Source organism: Mycetomoellerius zeteki, unplaced genomic scaffold (assembly GCF_001594055.1).
Source record: "Mycetomoellerius zeteki isolate Tzet28-1 unplaced genomic scaffold, Tzet1.0 scaffold19, whole genome shotgun sequence".
Classification (NCBI taxonomy): Eukaryota; Metazoa; Arthropoda; class Insecta; order Hymenoptera; family Formicidae; genus Mycetomoellerius; species Mycetomoellerius zeteki.
The window spans coordinates 1,094,784-1,120,947 of record NW_017256854.1 but is presented as its reverse complement, the minus strand read 5'-3'; the positions used below and the strand labels follow the sequence as shown (position 1 = coordinate 1,120,947).

At 30.4% G+C, this 26,164-nt stretch overlaps 1 protein-coding gene across 5 annotated transcripts in view; it reads right to left on the bottom strand.

Annotated features, from left to right (window-relative positions):
- LOC108721996 (leucine-rich repeats and immunoglobulin-like domains protein 2) overlaps positions 1–26,164 on the bottom strand; it is a 116,505-nt gene that overhangs the window by 48,907 nt on the left and 41,434 nt on the right. Inside the window, exon 1 of one of the 5 annotated variants that reach the window (XM_018446874.1) lies at positions 21,162–21,228. The exons of the other annotated variants lie outside the window; for them this stretch is intronic. The gene's annotated coding sequence lies outside the window, so the exon portion shown is untranslated. Of the gene's footprint in view, positions 1–21,161; positions 21,229–26,164 lie in introns of those variants that run through there. 5 annotated transcript variants of the gene reach the window in all.

The window sequence follows — 26,164 nt, the reverse complement described above, 5'->3', positions numbered from 1 at the left end:
AAAATTACACATACATATTATAACTAATTATAGTCAACAAAATAAAGAAAATGCACATAACATTTACATAAAAATGTAACTCTGAAGCGAAACTGTTTAAAAGAAGAATATGTTTTAATATCTTAAAGCTGACATTTCAAACTACAAAAGAAAAAATAGTTCCAGTGTCGGGGCTATCCAAAAAGTAGTTATTGCATGAGTAACCCGAAAATAACATTTTTTTATAGTGCATGAATAAGTATAAATTAACGTTTATTGCAATTACACTTTAAACAATGCATTTTATTATTGCTATTACGTTACAAAAAGTTATTACATTAATTAGAATAAATATTTTTGAATTTTGATATGAATATTTTTAAATTTTATGTTTATTACATTTTTTAAATATTATTTATAACGTTTAGCACAAATTGTTTCATTTTCAATTTCTTTAATAGTTCGTGAAATTTTTAGGTAATTGAAAATTAATTAAAAATTAATTGAAAAGAAAAAAATTGTTTGCAAAATTATACTCTACATACGGGTCTTTCGTGTCCTACGGTGAATTTTCGAAACTTTCTCGTCGGAGGATATGCAGGAACGGACAAAATTTGTTTTCTTATAGATACCAAAGTTTTTTTTAGGAAAAAAATATAGATCATTATTTAGGTTTTTAATATTTCAAAGAAAAAGGATGCTGAGAGGACACGAATGACCCAATCGTTTATATTAAGTGTACAAAACGTTTATCTTATATATTGTGTATGATTCATAATTAAATTGAAAATGCTAAATCACAGATATGGAACAGAAAGAAAAAGATATGATATAGAAAAACATTTTGGCTGCTTGTAATTTAAACAGGCGCAATAATTGTTGACTGTTTGCAAGAGCGTGTTCGCATACATAAGTGCTGTTATTGATTCCAATGTAAATATTGAGAGATTTTGTGACGTCCCGAAACAATGCACATCCAATTTCAATTAGATGGTTACTAACTCGCCGAGATTTGCTTTGGACAAACGGTTGATTGTTATTACCGTTTCTCGATGCGTCGCGATGAAATATGAATATTCGCGCTGCACCCTTTCTTCAATGCTACACAATTACGGTTTCGCGCATGGGGCGCAATGCAATGTAAATTGCATACAGCGTGTATACAGGGTGTTCCCGAATGACTGCCAAATAAGTTTAAATCTTTTTCTTAAAATTTCGAAAATTTAAATCTATAGTTTTATAACTGGATGATATACAGGGTGCAAACTTCGCGACTCAAAATATTACAGCAAGAAAGTTCTCAAAAAATTAAGTAAAAAAGTTATATGTTATACTTTCTTGCTACAGTATTTTGGGACATTAAGTAGAATAAATATCGCATGAGAAAAGTTTTTACTCGAAAAACACAATTGATTTAAAATTAGCATGATTATTATTGTTACGCATTTTTATTACTTTTAGACATTCTACAAATTGTTTAGAATGTACAAGGCATTTCTCTGAAAATAAATCTGAAGAAAATACGTGGCGTCATTAAAACTTTTTTTACGATATATAAAAAATTAAATATGTCATTAAAAAAATACGATCTAGCGGCTCTGATAATACTACGCTGTTTTGAAGATGAAAAACTCGAGTGAACATTCTATCTTGAATTCATCCCTTTGCGAATAATTGTAAAAGTGATATAAATGAATGCACGAATTTGAATGAATGCTCGCAGTTAACGGATGAACCATTTATGTTAAAAACGATCTTGGTTTTTCCAATACCTTCCAAAAGAGTAAAGAGGCACGCTTGGTTTAATTACAAACTGGTGCTTGTCTTTGAAGATGATATTTTAATTAAAAGACAGACCATTAGATCTCTAATATTTCGTTTAAACGAAAGAAGCTGTGTTTATGTATGTATAAATTGAGATCGATGAACTTATATGGATAGACGTTTTATTGCTCGAGATATCGATGCTTTACTGTGAATTGTTTGTAAAAATGTTTCTGCTCGATTTCGAATACAATCTTACCAGATAAAATGTTTTCGTTTAGTGAAAACATTCTACAGATATATATGTTTTTAGTTTTTCCTTGAAAGCAGATTTCCTCGTGTATGGAAATCTTTCCGGACTGTACAAGTTATTTAATATTCATTATATAAGTAAAATATAATATTCCAAACATAAAGGCTTTTATCTTCTCTCAATAAAATAAAATTTATAATTAGAAGCATGCACTTTCCAATTTATTATCGCCAATAAAGATAATTTGGAATTGTATAACGGTTATTAAAAAATAAAAATTACAAATAGCGTTAATGAAATTCTGTTTTGCAAAGGCAAACGTTCTTGCATTATTCATATAGAATTATATTTTATTTCTGCGATTGTAGGTAACATTGTGATTAAAACTATTTTTATCTCTCGTTTTGCATATTATCACGTTTACACTTTAACGCCGCTTGCATGACAGCGCGGAATTCCTTGTTATGCTTTTATATACGTTAAATGCTGTGATTCTAATTATTCATTCATCAAGATGCACTGCGGTGCAAAAAGTGCATTGAAATATACTTCCGCGACCCATTTTTGCATCACAATATAGAAGGGAAGAATCTACACGAGGCTTTCAACGAACGTTCGATTGATTCCGCCTTTGAAGTTTCGTGAATAAGAAAATTCGATTCAGGGGTGCTATTTCTTTTCAACGTGCGGAACATTAATATTATTTTTCTTACAAATTTAAATAGACATTTCTCAAAGACAGCTATACGATTTTCCGTGTTCCCGGAAATAAAAATATTTACGAAAAATTTTAGTTATTTTCGTTCACGCTCTAATTGTCATAAGCATTGCGAATGCTACAAAAACGATGAACCCTCTACGTGATAAATCTCCTAGAACGGACGCACTAAATGCAGTTTCCGCTCCGTGTAAACAAGTTGTACTGCCGCACGTGAAATTATTGCTAGACATTATTTCTTGTAAACTATTGTAACCGCGCCGACATGAGTAAAAGTTACTGCACACACACACACACATTAAAAGAAATTGAGCTAACATAAAAACATATCTAATCAGTACAGCTATATTTTAATTGGTACGTTTTAAGGCTTAAATTAATGTTTACATGTTTCTTTTCTGTGAATTACTACTCCAGAGCTTTGAATTAATAATTTTAAAAATAATTGTAACATTTTTTGAGATATCTATTTATGAAAATTGTCTCAACAAATTAATTGAAAGAGATAGACTGATGCTTTGGTCATCATCAATTTAAGCTCATTCGATTTTTCTCCATGCGGACATACCTAAAAATTATATATTATTTACCTAATATCTTATTGTTAGACCTTTAAGTGATCTGTGGATTAAGATAACCAATGTGATTCGAGGTATCGTAAATTTACATGCAAAATATATTTATAAAACTTTAAACTCCTACTTATACATAATAATGGTGCACTGCAAAACAGTGTTCTTGTTACATTAATTAAGATTCTGATAAATTTAATTAGAAAGATTCTGATAAATTTAATCAAAAACAAATTAGACATTTATAATAAAATCCATCAAACATTCTGGTCGAGATAACCAGAAATGCAATTGCAATAATCAGAAATCTAATTTATATGATTAGAACTTGTCTTGTTTGTACTTCTTTTTGGGACAATCAATGGCATTTGTCTCTGCCATTATTATGTATTATATAAGTAGGATTCTAAAGTTTTATAAATATATTTTGCACATAATTTACGTTAATAGAATTATGATAATACGATTACGATAAGTATGAAAACAATTCCACATGGAAAAATTTTGCTTAATTATTGGTAAAACTTTAACTATAGATGTGAAAATAATTAAGTTAAACAAAATAATTATTTAGAACGCTCAAGCTTGACTATAATGCTGCAAAAAGTCTTGATTCTAGCTACTAGCTTAAACACCTTACATAATTACTTTAATGTTCAACATGATTATTTTTAGATCTATATATCTGGTTAAATTTTAGATATTTCAACAAAATCGTTTTTTTCAATGCAAGAATAAATATACGTAAAATTGAAATAAATTCTTTTATTCACTAATTTTATAGAGAATGATTTTATATTCATATATAAAATTGAAGTTACGAAAATTTAAAGCACAAGGATTTTATAATTATCTCGTATAATTATAGAAGAGAAATGATGATTTCAATTATGTAAATTTTCTTTACATCACGTTGTATGCAAATTATATAAAGTTATATTACCATAAAGTGAATATTACCATAACAATTTTCTCTATTGTTATTCCTTACATATTTAATTAATTAAATTTTTTAAAAACTCATAAGAATATTAATAGATATTAATATCAATATGAGGCTTCACACAAGATTACGAATATTAACAAATATCGATAACAAGATACATAAATTCTCAATTAAGCAGAGAATTGTAGAATACGGCATATCCACTTTGACGGACATAACGTACAAAATAGATCCTAAAGGCCCTTGTTAGAGTTGCTCGCTTTAGATTGTGATCAAAGGATTTAGGGAGCAGATGGTGCTTAATAACACGGATTCAAAGGTGGTTCATGACAATCAGACTGCACATTTGGAAGAGTGGCAGACTTCGATCGGGATTACGATGGAAGAGAGTATTCACTGCCGTTTTAAGAGTTATACTGAAACGAAACGTATAGAACACCTGTAGCACTGTATAACCTTTCGCCCCGCAGCCACATTTACACTTCGCTCTCCTGGGTAAGCAGTACTCTCACGTATCCACAGAAAAACGTGTGCACTGAAACAGCATTTCAAATTCGAAGGAGTCAGCTTTACGGAACGAATCTCGAAATTTCAGTAATAGTACGTATTTCAAGTAGGACAGCCAATTGGACGGAATCGTTGGTTCTAGCCATGGATGTTAAAAAAGGGCATGCTCATTCGCGTGAATGAATCTGAACGGTAATACTGGATATCGTGTGTTGTGTTTGATCCGACTTTTTGCAATTTAGTATTAAAAAAAGAGAAAATACCATAGGTATAAACCGATCAATGCGAAGTTCACTCGATCGTTTTTAATCGATTTCAAACATGCCTGTAAGGCGGATTCTCGTTCATTAAAGTTTACCAAAAAAATTTGACTTACTATGTAATATATTACACGGAAAAAAAATAGATTGGGTGGTACAGCAAAGAGCTTACTGAGCGAATTTAACATCTATAACTAAGAAAATTTGATGGTTTAACAAATCGCTAATGTTATTCAGCTGTCAACTTTGATACTTTAACATATAAAAAACTGACTGTCCGTATATTACTATTATAGATTTGCTGAATCGGTGAAGCTGTATTTTTTTCTGTATTACATTGTACTTATAAATTGTGCTAGTAATATGCAATGAATTTTATAATAATTTGAAAATTAGGATAAACATAATATTTGTTTATGAAAATTTTAGATAATTCAATAATTTCCAAACTAGTTTCAACGCAAAATTTCTCAGTACTTATCTTAAAGAGAAAATTATTTTGCGTGGATTTCAATCTCTGCGAAAAAGTAACAGAAATCTGCAGGATATGATTGGTCTTCGTAACTTTATATAATTTCACGTTTTAAAAGACAGTTTGCGGAAATGCAAGATAAGTGGATTTAGCCACTGCAAGTCACGAGGAGAAAAGTCTTTTCACGGATATCAAGAAAGATTGCAATGAATTTCGTTCGACGAGACGAGAAAATTTAAATAAAAAAGAGATTTATTTAGACGTCTGCATAATTTTTGCTGGCGCCGTTACGAATAAAAAATTTATTGCGTTCAAGCACATAATAAAATTATATCTTGTAGTAAAAGAATTTATGAAGAAAAATTATACTTATTCTTCAGAAATTCATAACGACGGATTGTGGTATTGATATATATTCTCTAGCGATTTTGGATCCATCACAATGTATTTCATTCTAGTGATATCTAGTAATATGTACTTGTCGAGTAGGAGAATTCATGTAGGCGAACGGCATATCAAGAAGACCATGTAATATGACACAAATAAGACGAGTTATTGATTGACGTGTTACGATTAAAATTCTGCAATCGAAGAAACGTCTTTTAACATTTCGATCAAAAATGACGTAAATAAAGTTCACCTATAATGATAATTTAGTTTCTATTTCTTTCGATTCGTATAATAATTAATACGTATATGTCTTTTCCAAAGCATAGAAATTATAAATTATAAATAGGAATTAATAGAAATTGAAAAATAGGAATTGTGTAGAAGAAATTTTACAATATATATGTAGTGTAATATACTTTCATATCTTATATGTACACAAAAAAATAGATTAATTCTGAAAGTATTTTTTCACTCTTTTACTATTTAGCAGACTGTGGAATTCTAAATCCTTATTTTTTGCTTTAATTCAAATAAATATGTTCTGTAATTTTATTGAGTATTATTTTTAAAAATATAATTACGAATTTGGAATGTTACATTTCATTAATTTTTCACATTAATTTTCATATTTCTATAAAAGACTATTTCATTATATAAGAGAGATAATATCTATTGAAAGAGAAAACGATTTGCTTAATCGTGTGAAACAATAATTAATCACATTTTATACAAAACCTAATATAATATATATTAGAAATCAAAGAATATAAAATGCCTATGAGAGGCAATACAAGCTAGTCATGTATAGTAATATTTTTATTCGATATAACAATATTATCATAATCATTCCGACCCTCGTTTAGAGCCCTCTTCAGTATATCACTGATAGAATTAACGATTCACAATAATTAATAATATATCAAGTCAAATTATAAAGGTTCTTTTCTTTTATATAAGCATTTTACATTTTTAAAATTTATTTTTGCTAAAACTAAACTTATTTAATCTGTATATTATAAACAAAATTTTAATTTTATTTTTTTATTAGATTTACTTTAAATTCTATTTTATATATTATTTCATTTAATTGATACCTTTGCGTGCACGAACTGACATATTCAAAAACTTAATTGTATGAGAACAAAGGTTCGCTATCTTACACGATAATTTCTGAGCAACCTGGTTCGTGCTAGTAGTATACACGTGAATGTAGTAGTAGGTCTTCCGGGTCTTTCTTCGCTAGCCGGGAAAATCACGCGGACAACGTAAAGTAATGCGATTTCGGCGAACAGAAGATCCGCTGCAGTGGAAGTAGCTTTTCGCGATTTCGGATTCTCGTGGGAGTCCAAGAATTTATAAGAGACTGCGAGTCAGATAAATCGTATTGGAACAAGAAAGTACAAATGTATTGCCTAGTTTTCAACAAATACGTTGTCCGGTGCGCGGAAGAAATCGATTGCATTCTAGATTGCAATTATAGATAGAAATTCCAGAAAATTATTGATTTTGTCTTTCATTTAATATTAAACTTACTTCTGTTTAAGTTTTGATATTCTTTTGTAAGATTATTATTTCAAACATATCTTTTTAAAATATTCCACTGATAATTTTATACATACATCTATTAAAGAATATTTATTTAGGTTCGAAGAGAATACAAATATATAACAATACATAGTTTAGTATAATATAATACTCCAAATGAAATTATCATATGTGAAATAATACATAAAAAGATATTAAATAATTCGAAAGTATTAATTGCATATAAAATTGCTTATTGTATTTATTTTATTATTATTAATTATTGATATTATTTATCATAAATTAAATATGAATTTTTTAATATAAATTATTATTGCTGTTACTGATTTATAAATTTTAGTAAAAAGGTATATCACAAAATAAATACAAATATTTACCCGAGCAATTTTGTCATACTTGTATACTGATGAAAGGGCAAAGAAAAATATTGACAGTTTTACTTTGAAAATCTTAATTGGAATTCCTTTTAAACGATATCCATTAAAAGTATTGGCTGAAAACAGAAATTTAATCATCCGGCTCAAAATTACATTTTCGTTTGAAAGTAGTGTAGTTATAACTACAACACTGCCCCCCTTCCCCCCTCTCACTCGCTCACGCTCCCTCTCTTCCTCCCCTCTCTCTCACTTCTCTCTCTCTCTCTCTCTCTCTCTCTCTCTCTCTCCGCGTGCTCTCGAAGACATACTCGTTACAATAATAACATGTCTAGAAAATTAATATTACGATTTAGAATATAGAAATTGTTATTACTATTTCAGTATCGACAAGAAGAAATGAAATCAATCCAAAATCAAATCGTAATAATACAGTTTTTACAATTGATGTAAAAATCTATAGTAAATAAAATGTTCCTCTTGAGAATTTTATTAATATTTAAGTGAGTAACCACAGTATCCTATACTTAGTCAGCTTGAAAACCTTGTTTTAAAAGAGGGAAATAAAAAGTATTATTCAGAAGTTTTAAAGTTCATCATTTTTTACATTTCTTTATCTTATAAATAATATAAATTTAACTCTATATTATTAAAAGATATAGCTATAAAAATTTCATCTGAAGCATACTGAGCATCAAACCTATCTATATAAAAGTTAAATTTCAAATAATAATCATACGTATTTTTTTTACAAAATATTTGCTTTTTTTTATTTAATTATAGCAAAGAAACGAAAGCATTATTTTCTCAAAAGAAAATAGTTGCGCGACCGTTTAGAAAAAATTGTTAAATTTCTATTAAATAAATGATTGTTTTAAATGAAATAAAAATTCCAAAAGAGAAAACGTTTGCAAATATTGATAAAAAATTGCAAATTAATAAAAGAATTCTGAAGAACAGATATATGACTATTAAGAGTTACTTAGACCAATACGCGTTTCTACTTCAAGTAGATATTTATCAAGCTTCATGCTTTTAATTACAGCTTTATTTTCAACGAGGAATACGCGTCTCTTTACAGTTATCTCTTAATATGAAAGGAACTTTTGCAAAGTTTTAATTGAATCTAATACCAGAAGTAAAGTTGAGCCTCAGTTAACTGGCTTTTCATCTAGTACATAAGATGAAGTTACAGAAATTGGCAAGTGCAATCTGCATACGTAGAGTAAAACCGCAGCGGGTAAAACTTGCATCATGCATTTATTGTGCTCAACTTATGATTACAAAACTAAATGCAATTTTTGAAATACGACTTCCACGTATTAATTTCGCTGAAAAAAAAATATCCAATCCATTTTTTAAATAAATACCTTTGTAACCGTAAATTAGAAAAAAAAAGTAAAAGACATAATACACTTAGTGCCAAGCTTCAACATCGTGGATTATACCAAGTGGAAATCCTGCTAGATTTTCGTATCACCCGCTGTATACCAATGCATCTCTAAATCCTCGGATCATAGCACGGTTGGAAATATAAACGGGATGTAGTTTGATGGCGGACAAAGCACCGGGACGTGGCACGAAACTATAATGGGTCGTACCGTGAATGACTGATCGGTGATTCTATTCTCTTCCGCTACGCTTAGCGCGTGGTACCGCTAATAACGTTAAACGTCATTCGTACCAGCGTGGATTTTGCACCGAGGTTTTAATAAGCACACTATGCGGCGAAGTGCACATTTATATAATGCTACGTTTTCACATAACCATAATGTGTCCCGGGATAATTGCTTTGATTAATTGATCCCGTTTACCGCAACGTCGGATTTGGGCAACGATGTGGTAAAGAAGAAAGGCGATGCAATGTTTGGATCACGATGAACATATGGATCTTTTATAAGCATATTGTAAGTTTGAACATATATTATGTACCTAAGCTACATCACTTCAGGGTGTATTTGAGATTCGACGTCACGACTTTTCCTCTAAATCACGTACTCTTTCGAGATTACTTCACGGAATCGAATGTCGAATAGATCTAAAAGCGTCGTACTCCCGAGACTTATACGTCGCATATGCACCAGTCTTTTGATCTGCATTTTCATTTCCTTTCGTGCCAACAATTCCGAATGCAGAAAGGGCTCGAATCACCTTTTACTTGATTTATTAAGGCGCATGTTTCGTTTCAATACACTAAAGGCGCTTTATAATACGTCTTTTATTGAAATTTGAATACCGTCACGTTAGCATGTTCTCATTTGCAAAAATTCGTATTCTTTACGTCCCCGAAGACATACAACTTACGATTGTAAAAGAACCTTCATTCGAATTTATCGAAGGATGAGACTTTTTAAAAAATTCATAAATATATTCCTAATTGTTTTCAAGCAACATATCTATTTTAGAATTGCTCTATTTTTTCTTTATTTCAATTATTGTTACAATCATTAATAGGCTTGTTATAGAATTTAAATATTTATTAAATGTTTAACTTATCCATTTTTAGATAAAATTTTTTTTTCTGAAAAACGAGAAAAAAACAACGAATGAAAAATGAAAAAAAGTTTTTAAGATCCACTTTAACTTTATCAGCATGATATTAATTTATAAGAATATTTGAAGTTATTATCGTAAATGATAGTGACGTTGCTAGAACTGCTAACAAGGGAAGTTTCACAACTGTCCGGAACCGATTTGATTCTTCATAAAATATGTTGTTAAACATAAAAATCTAAGAGACACGTATTTTTTTTATACGTGCGCTAACTCATGTTTAAGGGGTGAAACACCCCTTTGAAAAAAAACGGTATTTCTATTTCGTTCCGAATACCGTCGGAAATATAATAGATGGATTTAATTTTTTTTCTTCACAACATTGAAGTACTCTTGAAACCGTACAACTTTTGTTTAAAAAACTTTTTTCCATCTTTTATATTTCCGATGGTATTCGGCTCGAAATAGAAATACTTTTTTTTTTTCAAAGGGGTGTTTCACCCCTTAAACATAAGTTAACGCACGTATAAAAAAATACGTGTCTCTCTTAGATTTTCGTGTTTAATAACATATTTCATGGAGAATCAAATCGATTCCGGACAGTTGTGAAACTTCCTTTGTAAGTTCTATAGCGTAGTCAATATAAATATAAGTTTTACGAAGCTATATACGTTAAAACAAATTATTGTACAATTCTTTATTATTGTTTTGTTTCTTTATATAGCTTTGCTTTTTCGAGCTTTTCTAATTTTATTTTAACTTTATAGAAAAGTTAATAACGAACGAGATAATTAACGCGAGATAGTTAAGTGAAATAACCTCCTCGTTAAATTTAAATGTTTTTAATTCACTTTTTTCTGTTTATGTTGCTTCCTTGGGGAAGAAATTGTGAATAAAATTGTTCGTTTTGAGTTCCTTTTGCTTTTTTCCAATTAATATTGTAGATTCTATAATTATCTCATAACTTTTTGTACATTTTATTTTATTTATTTTAAGATTATTGGACGCAATGTATAACGAGAGAGAATATTATTTTTAACAAAAAATTATTTTAAATCTCGGGAATTACAATTGTCATCTATCGCACGTGTATCAAATATATTACTATATATCGCATTTAATTTAACGGCTTGTGCTTAATTACGATCACTTAATGGTGGTAGAATCCGACTGAAATAATGAACGGCGGAAAAAAATATAAAATCGTCCATTTTCATTTTCTTTTATGGTGGCGCAGTTGGCATATTAAGTCGTGATAATAGATTAATGTTCAATATTACGTCAGCGGATAATGCTATTATTACCTAGGTAAAGATCAAAACTACTTACTTTCACAGAAAACACGTATAATCTGCTCTTATCATAAATTTTGAACATTCAGCAACAATTATACATTAACGAGCATTTAATTATTACATAAATTACTTCGTCGCGGTGTACAATACTGTGAAGTTTTCTTCTACACAATAAAACATTTTCTTAAGACGCTCCTAGGTGAGCCAAATAAGTACAGAAATTATTCCACGTGATAATATAAAGTGGTTCTACCTGTATACACAGAAACAGTAGCAACGACTTTCTCGTACTTCATCATACTTCACAATATATGATGAAATATAAGGTGGGGAGAATTGTGTCTATTTTCTTACACGTTATATCACTTTAGCCCGGGCTCGCCGTTGTGCTTGTTCGTTCGCCAAGCCCGTGTCGAGCGATCCTTAAAAAAACATAGAAGTATTTGAGCTTGTAACGAGGCGAAAGTAAAGCCTGGCGAGCGATGATGATTTTAAAAAATTAACATTCCGGTATACCAAGAATAATATCACCCTCGATAAGGTAAACGAGTGAATTATAAAATTGAAAGCAATTGCCGATGCGAGAACTTTGTCGAAGCAATTAAAAAAGTTCAGCGTTTCTTCCGTAATTTTTTTTCGCCCGCTATACCCACTTTCTCTTTTCGCTTGATTATATTGGAAGCCGCGTTATTATCTTGCTATATTATTTCGCCTCCGCGTAAAAATCAATTTCAGGACGTGCGTATCTTGGATACTTTCTTCGTGTATTATAGCAAAGTAAATATCGAGGGAATACGTTTTACGAGGGCAGAAGCATATGAAGCTGCGCGGAATTAACTTCTATCGCTTCTAATATCGGACGATGACGTTATTAGTATCGTTTTAGCGCCATCTTCGAGAAATTACTTCCCTTTTCAGTAAAAAATTTATCACGATCATATAATGTAGGAATTAATAAAAAAAAATGACTATGTAGAATATACCGCATACAATATCTAATTTAGAATTTTATTCTGAACGTTATAATCAGAAAATTGGAAATTATATAGAAATAAATGAGAGGATATAAGAATTTTTGAGTTATAAGCGACTGACAAAGTAAAGTCAATCAACAATCAATCAATCAATCAACGCTTAAAATTCACGTAGATGTTAAAATGCATTCTGCTAATCTGCTCATGTTCAGTCTCGCATTTTTTATTGTTTTTTACTGTTACAGTTATTTAATTTTTATTCTACTATCTTTTGTTTTAATTTATAATTCTAAATTTTTATTCGGCCATCTTTTGCTTTTAATTTATAATTCTAATGTTGAGTGCTTTTACATTTGAACACTATAGGCATCCACAATGTTTTCGCGTTTTACGTGTGACTACATTTCATTCTTGCTGACTTTATCTTTTCTCGCTTCTGAACGAATAATCAATTTTGACTTTGTAATTTTTAATCATGGATTTTATTTCTATTTTGTGAACTTATATGAGAAATACGTTATTGTTCAAATTATTTTATTTTAAATTTACATTTTATATTTGCGTCCTAATTGGTAGCGACTTGATTTTTTTACATTCTGATCGGTATTTTTTTATTTTGTTTTAATTTATTTTTTACAGCTGAAAATTATTATAATATTATAAGTTCGAAATATTGTTTTTTTTTCCATGATTTATTTTATTAATTCTCAAACAATATGAATATATTAAAGACTTTAACGAATAAAAATCAAATAAAAAGTTAGTATTATTAAAATCCTATACTGGTTATTCATGTGCATAACAAATTTAATTTGCGATAATAGGTAAAATAAACGTTTTAACATATTTAGGTCATCCTCACAAATAAAAATTACAAAAAAGTTATATATAAGTATCAGGAGACACCACGGCCCTAAGATAAAAATAATGCTACATAATTATGTGAAACCTCAATCTTGTGTACTAATTGTAAAATTGTACTAAGGCGCGATACGCGCAATCAATCAATATTGTTTGGTTGACAACAACCAAATTGTGATGTTTCAAATGTGTTTTTAGATATATTAAGTATTTCTTTAATGCTTAATAATAAATCCAATGTAGGTCAGTCAAAAAATAAAATCTTAAATTGCAATTGAATCACATTAGCCTATGAAAAGAATAATCAAATTATAAAGAAACTCACAAATATTCCCAGATAGCACACGACATTAATAGAACATATATGAACGTTCTATATTTGTACATTCTTAAAATGTTCTATGAACATCTTTAGAAGTTTGGTGCTGTATGGGTTTGAATCGAAATAGTATAGATTGGTGTCATGTTACAGAAACATGGTTGCGCACAATGGAATGATCTGTGATACACTAAACTAACATAAGTGTATGCAGAATATATATTGATATTCTCACCAAGAGAAGAGTGTTATAGATGTAAAAAGAGTTCTTTACAGCAAGTTAAATAATTCTGCATCTTTTTAAAAATTTAGGTCACGCTCCTGTTTATGTATATAGCTCTTTTTTTGCATTCCGCGTGTCAGAGGCCCATTCAAAAATGAATTGCTTAAGATTTTTTAAATGATAGTGAAAATACGTTAATGCACGTAGGCCCGTATTCAGAACGCGTTTTTATCGCTAAAAGCGTGCTTTTATCTCTGAAGTTCTATAATATACGTGACGTAAAGTATAGTATATTAGCGCGCTAACAATCGTTGTAAGCACGTTCTGAATATGGGCCATAATGTATAAGTGTAAGGTTGAAGGTTAACAAGATAAGTATTATATGCATAATTGGTTAGTGTACCATTAAGAATAAGAAAACTTACAATAATAATTATTATTATTTTTATTATTATTATTAATAAATTTTTTAACGTAAACTTGAGTTTAGGATGATAAGCATTAAAAATGTCTAGTAAAGAATTCATATATGTTTATTGGACTGCAAGAGCTACATCATCAACATACTTAACATAAAAATTAGAAACTATAGTTAGTTTTTGTAGAGCTAGATTCCAAGTCTTGTAATACAATATTTGCCACTGTAGATGACAGTGAACTTAAATGTTTTCTTATAGACCGTATTATATTGAAAATAAAGAGAGTAGAATTAAGTACTAATTTCAATAATGGTACTTAAATTTATTTATCGTAACTCAGTGTTCTGTTGCAATAGATTTCATTTGTGTTCAACTCCTTTAACTACTTGATCTACAGGTACATTGATAAAAAGTGAGACCACGTCTAGAAAAACAAGCATACATACATTCGAAATTTTTTTGAAGTTAAATGGAAACTGTTATTTCTATAGCTATTTGGAAGTGATAAACTACAATAAATGATTTTATACAGAAATATGGCTAAATGATGTAGAAAACTACCAGTAGATGAAATAATGATATACGTAGTGAATAATGATACACGAGTGAGTAATGATACGTAGTGAATTTTGGGTTTGTTTTTGGTACGCTGTTGGTAATATTGCATTTGATGTATTTAAGGAGTTTATATTTCGATTGTGAAATCCATTCATGACTTCTCCGAATCATTAGTGTGGATTTAAGTTCCGAAGTTATTATATAATAACTATTATATAACAGGATTTTCGCTTATTAATTACAACACATATCTAAACCAAACAACAACATTTCCATTTTGTAATTCTATTTATTAAGAGTCACAATAATATTACCTTTATTAGCATGTGTAAATAAGATCTGATGATGTTTGTTTTTAATAAATGTTTTTGTAGCTGGTAGCAACAAGATATTCTTATTTGCTTTATTAATTTATACGAATAAAATATTATCTTTCGCTTTTGCTCGTCAAATTTGACTTTTTTTATTACCTTTTTTATATAAAACGATCTGATTTATTATTATTTATGATTAATGATATTAGTTTTTAATTAAAATAGTACTGTTCGACTGATATAGGCAATTGTAGTAATACTGATTAAATAATTCAGAACCAATTACTAAATTTTAAATCGTTTAATCTTTCCAATAAAAATTTGTATTTTTACTTTCTTATTCACCTCTATTGTACCCTTGGGTGATAGGATACAGGTTGTGGATTCACCGAGGACGAGGTAGAAAGAATAAAACATTATCACTTTCAATAACATGCTTTTAACTAATTTAAATGAGCAAAGTTACAATTTATCAATTTAGTTAATGTTTGATAATTATTCACTTTTGACTCGATTCTGAAGTATAATTTCTGTTCGTGTATCTCATTTAATTATAGTTCGGTCGTTCAAGCGCGTGAGGTTGTAGACGCGTACCAACGTAGTCTCGGATGACAGATGATCAGAAACTCTGAGCTGTATGCCACAGCGTATGTTAATATACACGCTCGAGCTGCTGACCTGTTGCGGGATTCTCTAATATTTTATCAACAATTATCGCTATCTAACTTAACTAGCGACAGCCAATGAGAGCTGGTTTTTCTCCCAGGATTGTACCGCACCCAGAGAAAGGTTTCTTCGATTCAAAGAAATGTTTCTTTGCTATACGGTTAAAGAAAAAATTTCTTCGATTTGAACATAATTTTTTAAAATCAAATAAATTTTTTTATTTAATTTAAAAAAATTATTTTCAAATCAAAGAAATGACGTTCAAATCAAAGAAATTTTTTCTTTAACCGTATAGCAAAGAAACATTTCTTTGAATCGAGGAAACCTTTCTCTGGGTGCGCCATTGGCTATCGCTGGTTAATGATAGCGACAATCATCGATAAGATGTTTAGAGAATCCCACCCCTGGCTTGAACTTGATTAGCTGTTCGAGCTGATTTCAGTCAATGCCTTTTCCGAATGCGATCAGTGCTGACGGTTCGCATCCGGATTTCCCAATTTGACGGGCAATCGCTTCCGTCTTTTCGCAACTTGGAAGACAGCTTTGCATTATTTGCTCGTTGCTTCCGCAAGATTGCATTTTCGCAATTTTTTGAAAACTTCTTCAGAAGTCAATGGCCTGCAGATCGTTTACTCTGCATAAGTTGCTAAGTGCTTAATTTATTAATTGATTTATTTTATTATCTGGTTATAGCTATGGCTATAACATCTCCTTTAATGCCTATTCGTACAGATTCGTTAAAAATTACTCAAATTTGCCTCAGTCGTGTTATTAAATAGTCAGAGTAATAAGTTAGTATTCCAATAAAGAACGTCTTTCTCCGGATAAGATATGTATTTTACCGAAATCCACGAGAGAGAGAGAGAGAGAGAGGGAGGAGAAACTTCCAGTATTTCTCGCATCAGGTGAAACGCGCGAAGGGTGAATCATCTCTGGGGGCACTCAATCATTCTGCTCTCTCTGCGCTCTCTGGAGCGTTTCTTCCCTTTAAACTGGCAAATCGTTAATTCGGCTCCTGCATCGACACTATCCCTGATGGGCGGGAAACCGAAGAATAAAATAGCATGTTAACGCTTGAGAGAATCGATTTTGACGTCAAAGTTAACGTTAGAATTATAAATACTTTAGCCATTTAGAAGAAGCATCGCTTTTTTTAAAAGATTTAACTTAACACATTACTTTTCTAGATGTTAAAAATGATAATGCCATTTTAAGATTTTGCAAAGTTTCTCTTTTGAGATAAAATTTAGAAACTGCTATTAGAAAAGTTCATATTTCTTTTTGATTTATATTAAATGTTTTGAAATAGTGACGTTCAAGAAAAAGTATGTACGAATTTTATTAAGAACCTTCTATCGGTGTGTGTGTGTTCCATTTTAAGTAGTGTGTATGCGTTTGAAAGGGTCTTAATTACGTCGAGTAATCCGAAAACTCTTTAATCGTTATTATATCTTTGTTTTAGAATAACAAACAATTTCACAAAGTTTAAAAAGGATTAAGATATTCTCCTTGGACACACAACACAGTTTCTTGAATCAAACTGAATTAAAAACTTATTTTTAACTGAATTAAAAGCTGTTTTTCTTGATACATGAATAGAAGAGAACGTTTATTATTTATTCTATAGTATTATATCATAGAGATGTAATATAAAAGTCTATACAAACGAGAGATTTTTAGATCTTCATGAAAGATTTAAAGATCTTCGCGTTTATAACGAAAAGAGGAAGACTTCTCGATGGAATAAGAAAGCATCTCAATCTCATTTTGTGGCACTCTTTTCAGAATTAGGCTTTGCGCATATTTTATAGCACCGTCTTAGGTATTTCTTACCATCATAACGAGGATTGTTCGAGGGATCTTATCGCTAGTTTTTATAATCCGGGCCAGAACGCACTTAACCGCGTTTTCTGATTTCAGTAAGGGATAAGACCAATACGTGAGTCAGTGACGGAACCTGACTCCGGACTTCAGCTCCGCTGTATATTGTGATTTTATCGCTGAACTTTTGCGCCTTCGTTTTCCCCTGGTGTGCGCTACCCTTGTCCTATCGATTTCTGTGACGTAGCCCACTCACCTCGTCTCGCTTTCCCGACCTCTACGTCCTTTTCATATTCGCTCACTATATCTCCTCTCTTGCTTTTTGATCCGTTCCTTGATTCTCTCGATTCAATTCAAAGCGATTGATGATGTGAATGTGTTGGCGACAATGAAATACCTTAGATGATTTAGTAGTTTCTCTTTTGCTCTTTCATGTTTTGTATACCTACACTTACAAAACACCCAATATCAAACAACTCTCTTTTCTTTATTTAGCTTATACGCCAAAATTAGTTTCTTCCAAAAAAGGAAATTTGCAATTTTCTCTAATAGCTTTCTGACTTTTAACCTTTAAGTAGCCACAGCACCCCACGTATAGTTATCTTAAAAACTTTATTCTAAAAAAAATAGGTAAATAAAAAGTATTGCTCACAATTCTTAAAGAGTTCATTATTTATATATTTCTTTATCTTATAAGAATATAAATAATGCAAATTTAGTATTATACTTTTAAAAATATAACTATAAAAATAAAATTTCTTGGGAGTGTTCTGAGCGCCTTACCTACCTATACTTAATAATAATTACCTCTTACATATTTATAAAATTATTTAATTTCTTGAAAGCTGTTTCAAGTATTTCTTTACAAAATGAATTTGTTCCTAGCAATAAACTACTGTCACTCATACAGTAAATTTCTTTTTTGGTTTCCGAAATTCAAAATCAAATTTATACGTTGAACTGTCTCTATTTTTCGTCAGTACGTTGAAAACTGTTATCCTTTGATAAACGTCAATACGTTCGACGCACAATACCCTGTAAAAATTTCAATCATTGATCGGTTAAGTAATTGACCAACAGTTGAGTAGCTAAAATTCGCACCACTATCAATTCCTTCATTCCGCAATTCAACCATTTTTTGGTAAAAGTGATTCTGAGCTACGTTTTATATTTGTTGGCATTTGACGTAAAATCGAATTCAGAAAAAGCGAGTTCAGAAGCGTGTATTTTAAAAAAATCCGACCTTTTGCAATTCTGTATTTCGTGTTTTTTTTTTTAAAACATATTTCCATGGCTGATCCTACAGTAAGGCAATTTAATACGTAATCCGGCAATTTAAAGCGACGTTTTAATGGGACGACCACATTGGAAGGCAAAGAAATATTGCAGACTATGAAGCTTTACCTCAAATAAATCCTTATGCTATAACATCCTTAGAGTCCAGCAATATCTTAGCTTCCACGGTCGTTTAACCATTGCGAAGACGTTATATCTCATATACTTGCGTCACTTATTAGTCTCGAATAACAAAGTAAGTATAATTCTAAATTTAAAGAAAGTATGACGAAGTTGAGTAACAAAATAAAGATCAAGAATCTAATCAAAATAGGGGAGAATATATATAGGGGTCTAAAAAAAACCCTGAGAAAGTCTCACGTTGTGTTATATGTACAAAGAATAAAATTTGTCGGAAGAAAATATATACAGATAATAGATACGTAAATAGATCAAGATACGGAAATACGTTTTCTATTCTGTATTCTTTTCATCGACGTTGCATATATAGGGCACATTTTATGTTTTATATGGAACGTAGAACATAAAATAGGAAGGAAATAATTACAGGAAGCAAGAGTGACGTTAAACGAGGATAAACAAACGCGACAATAATGGCCAAAGGAATCAAACAAGTGACAAAGACATCTAAAAAGCGTGACAAAGACAATCGCAGTATGAACGACAAAGCAATCAAAAAGGACGAAATTGCCGTGGCTCAAAGCACTCGCGCTTGCACGTATCCATGTGCGAAGATACGAAGGCGATAATACTATCCGGCTCTCGCGCTTGTAGTAGAATATGCGTATAACAAAGATATAGTTCGCAAATATTGTCGGAGAGACGATAAAATCGATAGGGCGAACAGCGGTGAAATATGCTGTGTATTTTTGAGGATAGGTATCCGTTAAATTCATCTCGTGTTAAATAGAAAAGTTCAATTTTAAACGTCGCACATGACACAAAGCTACAATCGCGCTGGTGGACAAAAAAAGTTGAATTAATACTGTAGTTTTATCATTGAATTCTTTTCTTGTCGAGCGTAGTCGAACAGTATTGCTACCGCGTGACACGTAACATTAAAAAGAGCGCAATTTACTTATTTAACTTACAATATCTGTATTTAAATAAACAAATTTTTTTAATTTCTAAATTTTTTGAATTTCTCTTTTATTTCAAAATTTTCCTTCAGAGCTTAAATCCATTGCTATTTTATTCACAACGTTTCATACGTTGCATGTAACAATTACGAAATCAAAAATTATGGCGTTGGGTAACGGTAGAATTGTACAGCGCACGGAAGAAAAGAGATAAAATGGAATGGAAATACTGTACAGAACTATTGCGACGAGTGTTTTGAAAGCTTTTCTCTGTATTTTGCAGGGCAGTTGGTAACTGTTAGGGTGCGCAAATTTACTGCTTTCAAGATAGAACTGCATCTAGCAAACAGCAACGCAAAAAACAGACATACGAGAAACACGTGGGCCATAAGAAAATACGTTAATAAATGACGATAGGGTAAAGAAAATTCTCAGACGTAAAGCACAGAGGAAGAAACGGTGTCAAGAGTGATGGTGAAATAAAAACTTAAACCTAAACAGGGGATGTTGCCTGGAGATATTAATCATTTTGTTTTTAATAAGAACAGTATAATCTAACGCCATTGTTAAATTAAAATCTAATAGGTTATGCTGATATTATTAAAAACTTATTAAATCATGCTTTTCAGAACGTCATTTAGAAAATTATTCGTTAAAGACGTTTAAAATAGAAAAATATTGGAATAAAATTCCATCTCTTGGTCTGATTTTAAAAGCTGTATTTTAAACAAATTTAATTAGAGGCTTAATTGTACAGTTAATTGTGATTGACAAATTTGATGATTAATTAATATCAGAATTTGATTAATTTGCAGTTTGTTCCAAGAAAAACTCAATTTTAATTTTACAATTTACGTATCATTCAACACGATAGCTCATAATAATTTAAAATGTAATAATGATATTGTGTTACAAATATTTATACACAATGATGTATTCTCATGAAACTGAAATGAAAAATGAAAAAGTACACGCGTAATTAAATAAAATCAAAATGCAGGCATTGCGTATATATAAGGTAACATTGTTGGCAGGTATAAAGAAAAGTATAGCAAGACTTTACCTAGAAGTTCGTTCTTTATTGCCTGGAATGGCATGCCACTGTGGTAGCGTAGAATCTTATTGCTTTCCCGACAACGCTGTGAATTTAGAGGGCTCCTATGTTAAAGAAAAGGAAAAAAGTAAATTGCTAAAAGAACATTCTATTCAACTGCGGTGTAAAAAACAACCTCGGATATATCTTAACCACTTTAAAAACTAACGGCGACAATTTCCACATGTTCGTTTCCACACTTACATTTAATTATAAGCAAAATTAAATATGGAAAATATCGATAATTTATTGGCATCTCATGTTTAATATTATTTAGCATTAATTACGTATTGTTTATTACTTTTGTAATCTCTTCAAAAAGTTATTAGGTGCAATTATATTACTGCTGAAGTCAGTAATATCTATTAACAACATTCTCATCAAAATTGATGCTGAAACATTATTCCATTTGTACATTATTATTTCGTATCTAAAAGTAATAGTATTGATTGATATTTTAATAGTTATTCATTAAATCCGCATTAAAATACAATATTATCCTGGTTTTATGTAAACATATTACGTTAAACATACGATACGAAATGGGATTACATTAAAAAAGGCTACGGAAAGAAAATTTATTATTGTTTTTACAACGAATTAGACTAGATCGTGATATAAAACCGTGCAAGTACGATATAGGATCGGGGGGATTGAGGAACGAAAACTTTGGTAGAAAGTTGCTTCCGTCGATCCTTTTCTGTACATTGAAGTCCGTTTTTGACTTCGTAAAATAAAAGTTTAAATTTCTTTTGACTTTAATCTCTCTTGAAATTGGCTTATATATAACAACGGCGACATTTTCTTGTTGGATCAATACAAACAAAGGATTTTAGTGCAGAAAAATAGCGATAAGAAATACTATAGAAGTTGCAGAAGTCATCTGCTTCGGAATTAGAACAGGAAGTAGCCATATATGTTCTCTTACAAAACGCTGAGGAAATATTAATTTAATGAAAACATAAGAGAAAAAATTTATACATCCAAGTGGGGTGCAATGAATATTTAAAACCATGCCATTAACGCAACTAGAGATGAGAATAGTATTTATTTATCAAAAGATTCACTGACACTGAAAACTCATGGAAGTGTCCCTTTCCAATTTCGACGAGCTGTGAATACATTATTTTCTTGATAAAAATAAAGAGAGAGGCTATGTATTTTTTTATAAGGGTCAAATGACACTTTTAGAGGATGCATGCAACAGCTTTTTGAAGAAAGTCGGTTATTATCTTTTGAAGCGAATATCGTTGAAATTGTAAAAGATAGGAAAAAATATTTGAAATAAAAGTTGAATGGTTTTAAGAGTACTTAATAATTATAATTTAGAAATTTTTAAAATTTTATTTTTTATAAAAAATTTTTTATTTAAACAAATTTTTAAAATTATTACTATTATAAAGTACTTTTTAAGTTATTCAACTTTTATTCAGAATTTTCTCTGTCTTTTACAGTTTCGACGATATTCGCTTAAAAAAGAAAACAGATTTTCTTTAGAGGGATATTGCATCCTCTAAAAGGGGATTGGACCTTTATAAAAAAAATACATGTCCTTTATTTTTGTCTAGAAAACGTATTTAAAGCTCATCAAAATCAAAAGATAACACTTTCATGGATTTCCTTGTGAATTAAAATATTTCAGCCCCAGAGTCTTTAAACAGCCATTACATCTCGCGCGTAACGAAACGAGCGCAGATCAATAAAGGAACCAAAGAAGCAGAAATGGTGGCTGTCTGGGGATGGTAAAGAATGAAAGAGAATGGATGGAGTGACGACAAAAACCCTTAAATGAATCTTTCTTTGAAGTTATTTTCGCTTTGCACAACTTTGTGCGAGATATACGCTCATATATTCCAACCAGTATCTTTTTTTCTCATGTGTTGTTCTTTTTTATCATTACGAACAAAAGGATATCTGTAACAAGATGATGTCTTTCTCCTTGAAATGTAACAGACAGGAAGAGAGAAAAGAAGAGAGACAGGATTTCTTTTACAAGAAAAGTTTAATTAGTTTTGACAAAATATACATGATCAAATCATACTTCCTTTCGTTTACATTTTTTTGTCCAATTTGTAATAGATACTTTTTTAATGGAAATGTTGAAATATATCAATCATTTTTATGACTTACAACTGAACTCTAAATGAAGAACATTTTGGCCTTTATTTTTAGAGTGTCAAACAATTAAGGAAATTTAATTTTTTATTTAATTTATATTATTTTATTTTAATAAAGTATTATTCTTTAACTTAAATGATTAATTATGAGAATATTTAAGATTGAACGAAAAAATTTTGAAAGAAATATCATGTTTTGTGCAGTTAATTCTTAGGAAATCAGTGATATAAATTACAGATATATATCAATTTCTATTTGAAAAGAAGAGATCCTTATTTATATGCATCTTCTGTTTATAAAGAAGAAAAGATCCATCAAAAGAAGTATCAGAAAATCTACTTTTCAACTGCGATAATCGAATTATTTCGCACAATTCTTTCCTGATCCGAGAAAATTAAGATTGGTATGACAGATATTTGTTTGGAGTATTTACGTTTTCTTAATAATTTTCTTGTCACATTTTGCAATGGCACAAATAAATCTCTATTATTTCGTCGAAAAAACAAAGGAGAAAAGATGAAAGCAGCAATTTATTTGAATCGCACATAAAAGGCAATTGCGAGGATATCGCGTGGAAATGGATAAAGGTAAATTTCTAGATGATAAAGAGATATGGGGCGGTGCCGAGCAGGAAAATAGGATATGCACCTGCATATCGAGAAGTACTGATACGAAGAGCCATTTCCTTATCCGTGAGCCCAATGTGACAGTCACAACTTCTTTGAGTCGTTGAGATACGAATAGATAGATAAGGCAAGCATACAGTAATTTGGAGAACAAAGCACAGCAAAGTTGGAGAACACGGAACTAGGACACACGCAGCTCACGGAAATTAAAAGGTCAGAGATAAAGCTTTATCCAAATACGACTATAATATAAATAGAAACACGAAACAACAATTCCTAGACTGAAGCGATAATTATTAGAAAAATCATTATAAACCGGGCAACTTTAAAACAGTAGGATCATATTGCTTTAACATGCATGGATTGATATTATATATATTGCTAAACTTTACATAATAATATCAATTATTAGCTACATATTTCTATTTTTTTATTTTTGTCTGCCAATAAATTACGAGATCGAGTCTTTGCTATTTTTCTTTGTAGAATAGGAAATGCTATGAAAACTCTTCAAATGGACATTAAAGACATCTGAGAAAAAGAAACTTAATTGCTTCTCAAGTTTCCTCGGCAATGTCAACTTTTTCAGTCCGTAATCGATCTTAACCTGTGAAAGGTCGCGTTTGCAAAAAAAATTACATTTTTGTTCACTGTAATGCGAACGACACATTAAATCTCAGATTGTATCTTTGATTGATTTTCGAAAAAGTTATTCAGACACCGCGTCCTCATAGAGTTCCTGCTTTATTATCCTCACGTTCCTTTTCGTAACATTTCTTATTCAAATACAAAATTTTATCCCTGACTATCGTATTTCATTTAATAATTTGCCGGTTTCCATATGTTTCGGAAATTTCGAGTTGTGTAACAAACAGAAGGCGGAAAGAAGAATATAAGTAGTGTAGCTAAACATTCAAATTTCATCATACGACTTTCTTTAAATGTAAATGCATACCTAAATATATAGATTTCTCTACTGATTTTTCGATCTGTAAAGCAATCTGAAACATAAATTACCGAAAAGTAATGTAACATTTGATTTAAGAAAATTTTGACATTTGATATATGAAAATTTATGAATGAGAAAAAAGTATCAACATCTTTCTCTCTCTCTCTCTCCCCCCCCCCCCCTCTCCCCCCCCTCTCCCCCCTTTCTCTCTTTCTCTCGTCTTGCGCAAATCGGAACATATAAATGCAAACAGATGCCAGACAAGTGCAATTTCTTTTTCTTCCAAGTTGAAGCATTTCCGTCCCTCGAGTCGAGTTTGAGAATAGTTGCATGTAAATGTAAAACCAAAAGAATAAAACATAAGATTGGAATAAGAGATACGTCGAAAAAAGGTTAAAGAAGTTTTCGAGCTCACTTCTGCGTCTAGTTAGTCAATTTGAACTCACCTAAAAGCTTTAAATAGAATTTATATTACCGTAATGAATTCGCGAGGCGTCATAAAGTTAAGTTTCAGTCAAAATTCTCATATATAATTTCACAAATCTTTCTATTTGTATTACGATATTTGATTAACATTATAGAATCATACATTTTTGGTTTAATATCTCGTGAACATCTGCATATGTTCAGCAAGTAAAATTTTATAGGTGTTCTATAACAATTAGCCATTAATAACCAGAATAATCAGATCACTTTAAAATTACAATAGGACATTATCATATGATGACCCACCGAACAAAGCTTATATTAACTATATAGTGGCGCTTTAATCTATGCTTCGTTACGAGTTGAATCACACATTTAACAGTTGCGACATGGGAAATTACTTCCAGCGAATCTCCGGAGAATTAAGATTATATTGGATCATATTCCCGGTTTCGTCTCTTATCGACAATCGAGCTTTGCTTCAATTCCTTTTCGAGCGCTCGAAATCGATTCGAATTAATAAAATATAAAAATTCTGTTGTCCATGGAAACTTTATATTTAATAGTTATCAAAAATCGAATATAAAACTTGAGAAGAAAAATCTTTTGTTTGGTAGAAAAGTAATATATCTCAAAACTAGCAACATCTCAGGAGAGCATTTTTAAAATTCTAAATTGAAAAATGTTTTAAGGAACCTTTAATGAAAAATGATATAAATCGAAATAAATCATTTTTTTTTCTATAACTATTTCAACACCGATAATACTCCTCCACAGGATATCTAAAAATATTTCTGTTCTATAAACAATCATTATGCACTGTTAAATCTATAGTGTCAAAATTTAAGCCACTG